This window comes from Malurus melanocephalus, unplaced genomic scaffold (genome assembly GCF_030028575.1).
Source record: "Malurus melanocephalus ecotype Western Australia unplaced genomic scaffold, MMel_1.1 scaffold_152, whole genome shotgun sequence".
Taxonomy (NCBI): domain Eukaryota; kingdom Metazoa; phylum Chordata; class Aves; order Passeriformes; family Maluridae; genus Malurus; species Malurus melanocephalus.
This window is the reverse complement of record NW_026623384.1, coordinates 212,073-219,646: the sequence shown is the minus strand read 5'-3', so window position 1 is coordinate 219,646 and position 7,574 is coordinate 212,073.

Genomic DNA, 7,574 nt, shown 5'->3' with positions numbered 1-7,574 from the left:
ATGTTTTTAGATTCTGATTGTATCCAATAGATATTTAGGTGTGAATTCAGTTGCTCAAGCATGGGCAATGGTTCTGCATATGATTTTAGTGCATTCCATCAGGCCTGCAGGTGCCTAGCCAAAGGAGTGCATGTCTGCTGCTAAACCTGTATCATATCTGCCCGGTTTATGTGGGTATTTCCAGCACTTAGAAAGCTGAAATAGCACTTGGTGTTTATGTTTAGGGCAATTGAATCCTTCTTTATRTATACACCGTGTATAATAAGGCCTTAGACACTTGGCTTGCCTGTTAAACCTATATTAGGTTTAATTTGACATGACTAAAGCGTAATTAATGTGCTAATGAAGGTGATGTGTTAATGAGAATTAGTATGAATTAGTGCATGAACTCTTCAGTGCAGCCTTTGGAGGCTATTGACAGGAGAGAGGGTTGCTGAGATTGTGAATTTATTCTAGATTCCATGAACAGAATCCCTAAACTAAAATATTCTATTTGTTTAAGTCAGCAAAATGTTATGCATTGGTACAAAAATATAATCTAAAAATTGGCTGAAATATTAAAAATGTAGTTGTTCTCCCACCCAAGTTAATGTGTAAGTTCATGAAGCTTAATGTAAATGCATCAAATTAAGGGTCCTTTGTGCACAAGTGACTTCACAAAATTGCACATGCAAACATAGGAGGCTGGCTTTTTATCTCCTTTGAAATTCTGGTTGACTGAATTTCACATTCTGAGTTGTCTTGCTTTTGCTGTTTAATAAAACATACGGACACATTGTTCCACAAGATAAATTCCAGTTTACAACTGAATCCCCAAGAAATATTTTTAAAAAGTGTCTGGGGGAGAGTAAAATGAGACAGTAGCTRGATGAGTGACGGGAGTTCACCACTTGTCTCTTTGTACTTGAAGATCTTTTATCCTCTCTCCACAGCAGGACTACAAATGTTTTTGTTCTTTTCACAGGGACATTTATTTTTTCTGTCTGCTTTTACAGCCTTTACATTGCAACACTAGATGGTTAAGGAAAAATATAAAAATCCAGAAATATCCCAGTAGGAAAGATCAGTGAGTACTACTCTCAGTCAGTAAGGGTATCTTAAAGTACATGGTTTGTTCATGGCAAGTAACCATTCCCAAGGGTGCTGCTTGAGTGTAGGCAGGAACGAGCCCTCTGAGACATATGAGTTTTACTGTCATACTGCTGGACACARTGCTTTTACCTAGCTAAGGAAAATGGAGAGGAGACCAGGGTAAAGTGCTGAAGATTTTGCCTGTGAATACCTAGAAATGAAAGTTCACATCACATAATCACAGAATATACTGAGTTGGAAGGGACACACAAGGATCATCAAGATCAGCTCTTTAGTGAGTTCAGCTGGCCAAGTATAGCACTTAAATGATCAGTGGAGTGGCATTCCCTGTTTTAGGATGGAAGAGTGCATCTTTCAGCTGCATCAAAGGCACTGTCACCTATGAGCAGCTAAAAATCCCATGCAATCTAAAATACATTCAGTGAATCCAGATTTACTTCCATATTGATGTATAGGTTATATGTTGGTTGAGGGTGCTGCCTGTATGYGATTTGCAAAAACACACTAAACCAAGCTTTTAGTCCACTGGTGAATAAATTGGTGTCTATCACCATCACAGAATCTTTTTGGACACAATTCCTCTCTCCTAAACTCCCCACAGACCATTTTTCCTTCAGAATCAGCAACGTGCATTTAAATTAAGATGATATCATGTATTGTGAGGACAACCTGGGAGCATCATACAATCCTGCCAAAGAAAATGTCAGCGGCATTTTTCACTTTTGGTGATATGGGAAAGAATGCATTTGTCGTAGTGGAAAGCCATAGTCAAGGGTAGCTGCACTCCTTGCCCATTGCTTGAAGGAAAAAAAGACAATTGTTCATCTTTTCAGGCCTACATTATGGCACATTCCCCAGAGATTCAAAGGAAAGAAATGGGAGTGAGAACACATGAGACAAGACTACCTTATTTTTAACATCATTACTGACCACCATTTTTTTTTTTTATTTTGCCTCATGACTATCAATCTAAAAGTAACCAAAATATTTCATGTGTGTATTTTTCCCCCACTTTTTAAATCTCATGGGACTTTTAAAACTTCCAGAGATTTTTTTCCCCTGCCTTTGCCTGGCCAGGAGACAATTACCAGATGTTCATATGGTTCTTTTACAAGTAATAAAAAATCATTGATTACAATTGTAATAATACAACCTTATACTGAAAAGTAGTAAATTTTAACTATTCAGCATATTTATTTAATTTTGAAATGTCTTGAATTGAAATTTTTAAAAAAACAAACCACAAAACAAACAGAAAATCAAAATTATATGATGTTTGTCACTTTGCTATGCTTCTCTGTCAGATGGAGGGAGAACTTTTACTGTCTCGGTTACCACAGAATCAGAAAATGGTTGAAATTGGAAGGGAGTTTTGAATGCAACCCTGGTCCAATCACCTTACTCAAGCAGAGCTACCTAGAGGTGGTAGCACAGAACCATGTCCAGATACCTTGTAAGTATCTCCAAGGAAGGAGGCTCCACAACTTACCTGAACAACCCATGCTCCGTCATCCTGACAGCAAAAAAGTATTTCCTGATAATCAGAAAAGATCTTTATTTCAGCCTGTGCCCACTGGCTCACCTATCTACATATTTTTTTTATCCTGTCCTAACCTAGGTAATAGTCATGCCTTTTTATTGCTAATGAATGTATATAGTATGTACTAGGTATTATTCCTTTCTGGGATGTTATATAATGCAATTTCAACCTAAATAGGTCAATTAGTAAAGACATTCCTTAAAAGTAAAATTTCAGCAAAAATTCATTTGTTTATAACTACTTGCATGTGGAAATTCACTGAATGTCACAAATGACTTCGTCTTAAAATACTGAATGTTGAAAAAGTGAGCATGCCTCATAACAGTATCCATTTGCATTGTCTTTTCTCTGCTCCAGAAAACTCCTAAATAAAATGGACTCTTCTATTCTTCTGTTTTCCAGCAAAATAGACTTCAGTGATATTTGATCCATCATGTCGTTACTACCTGTGACATGAAGGAGGGTATTTCTTTTTTCCACTGAAAAACAGTGGGAGATTTGCAGCTAATTTCAATACAACCTACACAGAAGCAGAAATTCTAACTGGAAACTTCTAATGTGTACATCTATTATTCAGTGAAAAACAACAGAGATCAGTGAAAACATAAACTTCTATAAGGCAAAGAAGGACAGAGGAACTTTCCTAAAGAAATTTCAAAGAGAACTTCCATGATAAGATAATTATGTTAACTAAATTTAAATCATTAAAAAATATGTCAAATTTGAGGAGAAGGTGTTGGTAATTACAGGTTGGTAGTGTATTCTGCTATTTCTAAAATAAATGGAATTCTGAAAAAAACCCAAACTTCTTTCAGGAAAGGTTATAGATTTATCATCCGTTTGTGTGCATTCAACTATGCACAGCTCTTATGATAGATATATATTCTTTCAACAGCATTTATTTCCTGTGCATATACGAGAAGAGATCTGTGGGTCTCTGGCATCCCTAGTGAGCATCTCTGCTCTAAAGGAACACTAATGAGCTATCTACTGAATCAGTAAATCTGATTGTTCATGCAAAATGCATTGTTCATGAAAATTGATTAGGGTAAGGAAGTTACTTCTATTTCTGCTKTATGAATGACAGTAGATATAAAAGGATAATACTAAATGCTGCATCCAAGGAAGTAGGACACAATCTTACTGCAATTGAGATTGAGAGCAATGTAAAATGTAACTATATCACCTTTCTGAATATTAAGTTATCTAATATTTTTCATTATTCCGATCTTATTTTTTGGAAGAAATAAAATAGGTTTATCTGTATCATTTGCTGTGCATATGCAAGCTGATATTGAAATTCAATCATCAAGKTTAACATATGGTTGCATTTCTACCATTGACACTGGATTTTATAATCAAATAATCAAAATTAGTTTCATTTTGCAAGATTTGTAGGCATATCTTTTGAAATGCAACATGATCCAAAACCAAAACTCAACAACTGATGTTCAATTTACGCAAGTTTTTCACACTTTCAGGGTCACAGTATCTATCCACTTTCCAGATAAGAAACTGGAGCGAATTCAAAGTGAAGTAATACAGTGATTGGCACTCTGACATAAGAGGAAAAAATAAAGCACAAAAAGCAGCGAATTCATGTGATAAGATGACTTTTTTCAAAATAAAGATACATGATGTTAACTCTGTAGATACCAAAGAAAACTGAGGATACGGAGCAGCTTGTGAAATAAAGCTACTCTCCCTATAACAGAGCCTGCTTTTCTATATCATGTAATTAATTATGGTCATGGACATTTTTGAATATTTGGAGTTTACTACTCAAAAATGGTCTTCAGCCATTATACATACTGTTACTCTTCTGCGAGTAAAAAAAAAGAAAACAGATTCAGGAAAGGAAAATGTAAATGRCACAATTGTTCCAATTAGTTTCATCTATAAATGTCAGGGGACTTGCAAAAAACATAGGATTTTTTCAGGCATATGCAAACTTTCCACCTTTTCCTAATATTACAATTAAAATTGCTTTCTCCAGTTGACAGAAGGACATTTTTTGAACTAATGTTCAGTAGCAACTTCTCAAACTCTTACTTTCTTTATGTTGTTCTAGTGTTGCATTCAAAGCTGTTCTTATTCACTGAGAACTGAGAGTGAGTTTTGATACTGATCTGYTGCCTAGTGTCAAAAAATTGTGCAGTAATGGTAGTTTTACCAGGGTGGGTAGATTAATTCTGCAATTRAGAGATCTAAGAATAAGTTGTTTATTCAGCATCTGTGTTTGGAAGCCCCAAACGTTGTCACAGTTAAATGACAAAGAAATTATTTCTTCTTCAGAGAAAATAGAAATAGTTAAGAATACTCCTAGAGAATGTTTGGAAAACTTCTTGAAATTTCTTAAAAATTGCTTGATATTTATGGTTTGAACATCCTGCTTATTTTCATTTGGACTACAGCCAAAGTAGAATCTTGTTGCACCCACAGAAAGTGAAAAACATTAAGAATTAAATGTTGTTTTGAACCCAAGTATAAGTACATCAATAAACCAAGTCTGGATAAGCATTTATAGGCCAACGGTCCCACATTAAAAAATAGCTCTGGCCACTGGGTAGCACAAATGACTGCTGTGTCACAGGAGCTGTGCCATGAAGTTTAAGCGTGGGGTAATGGCAAAGACCTTGAAAATAGGAGCACAGGTTGGAAACAGGATCTGGAATGATGAACAGTTATTAGTCACTGAAGAAGCAGGGGCTCAAAAATGGGGAAAAGCTTGATTTTACAGTAAGAATAGAAGTATCTAAGCAATTGGAATAGCAAGATGGGACATCTGTTGGCCTAGGAAAGCAATATCTCAAGCACTGCGCTGTGTGTAGTCCAGGGATAGAGCCAAATGCTGGCAGCTGAAAAGAATCAAACATGTTATAAAAAGAGATCACAGTAGCACAGACTGGTTGGGGTTGTTGGAATGGCCACCAGAAGATTATCTGGTTCAAACCCCCTGCTAAAGCAGATTCACCTAAAGTGGGTTGCAGAAGATCACATCCAGGAAGGTTTTGAATATCTCCAGAGAACAATATTCCCCAGCCTCTCTGAATAGCCTTTTCCAGTGCTCTGTCAGCCTCAGATGTAAGGAATTTTTCCTCATATTCAGATGGAACTTCCCATGGTTTAGTTTGTGAATCTGGGGTCTGGGAAGAAATAAAAAGAGAAGAAGGTGAATTTGTCTCCATTTCCCTTACCCGAAGAGTTCTGGGACCTGGTCACTTCAATGATCAACATAATTRAGGGCCACAGTTGTTGGCACTAACTGTAGAACATCAGCTCCATCATAATATAGGCTCACAATCACTCTAGGTTATCTGGGATTTGCTACTTTGAGCTAGTGACATGGAATAGGAAGAATGACCTGATATAAGTAACTGTTAAGATAAATTACACCAATAAAGATTTAATAAAGTTTCGGTTTAGAGGTTGAAAGCTGATTTATCAGCTTTATAAATATTATAGTGATCTACAATTTCCTAAGTGATAAATGTATATCAGTTATATACTTTCCTATTCATTATCATTAGTTGTTAGTTAATTCTTGGTCAAAGGTAAGCTGTTGATAATTAATATGGCAGTAGCTGTACCTGAAGTTCACACAGGCTTGTCATGGCATCTGGAAACTCAGTCCTAACTAGAATGAGTTGAGAAAGCTCATACACCTGAAAAATGCATGCAGGAATTTAAGTGGTTTTCATCGGCTCTATTAGGTTTAGTAAGTATRGGATCTCCAGTTCTCAAAATGGTTGGGGACTGGATTTACTTCAAAGGTCTTGGATACCTTTTATCTAGTGCAACCTGATACTGAAAGCCTATATCCTTTCAATTTTTGACATATTTTGTCTTAACTTAGAATGTCTGTCTATTAATTTAATTGAAACAAATATGTTAAAGCACACAGAAGAGCAAATGTAACAATTTAAAATTTTTGTGATGATATATTACAGCTGCTGCGCATGTAGGCTAAAATAAAATTGCCTTGTTTTCTCACGAAAGTATGTGAGAAATATTCTTCAAAGAACATTTAAAAATCAGGTCTCTCTGGTACATTTCATATCGCCAGTTCTGAACAACACAATTAGAGCATTATGTATTTTCACAGASAATCTGACAGGGGTCTTTCTTCAATGCTCTTCTCTAGCACCATTTTTTTAATGGAAGTTTAGTTACATATGAAATAATTGATCCTTTCTTTTATGCCCCATCTCTTAAATATTACCTAATTTTTACATCAGTTTATTATACTTTATTTGGCAAAACAAAAGTTTTTCATTTTGTACACATGTGAGGTGCACAGGCAACATATGAAAAAATACATAGATAATATATAAATACATCTACACCTTTATTTTGGTGTGCATGTTTTGCCTGAAAATCTGATGGCACCTCTTAAAAGAGGCATCCAAATATTACAGAGAAATGGTGGATAACTGCTCTTTGTTCATATATCAATGATACCCTCGCAGAAATGTAGTGCTTCAATTAATATTGCATTGAAAAATTATTGCTTGCACCAGTTAGTGCAATGGTTGATATTTTGAGAAGGGAGACAATTGGTTACATATAACTGGTTAAATATAATTGGTTAAATATAACCATTTAGTTTTATTTCAGATTGCTACATAAGCATCAGCTGACTTTCTAGGAGAACATAAATGTGCCCTGCATTGTTTCCACTAGGCCCGTGTGGATATCTCACATGCCATCAGACACCTTACATGAAGCTGCATGGCTTTGTTGGGCAAATAGTTCTGGGAGAAAGATTTACATGCAGAAAAAATCACCTTGCTGTAACGGCTTCCACATGGCTAAATAAGAAAACTAGGATGGTAAGCTTTCAGTAGCTGCTTTCCCAAAATGAGCTCATATTCAGAATACTGTATCAGTTACAGTGCAGTCAGGTTTTTATCTCTCAGCAACAAATGAGAGACACAGTATT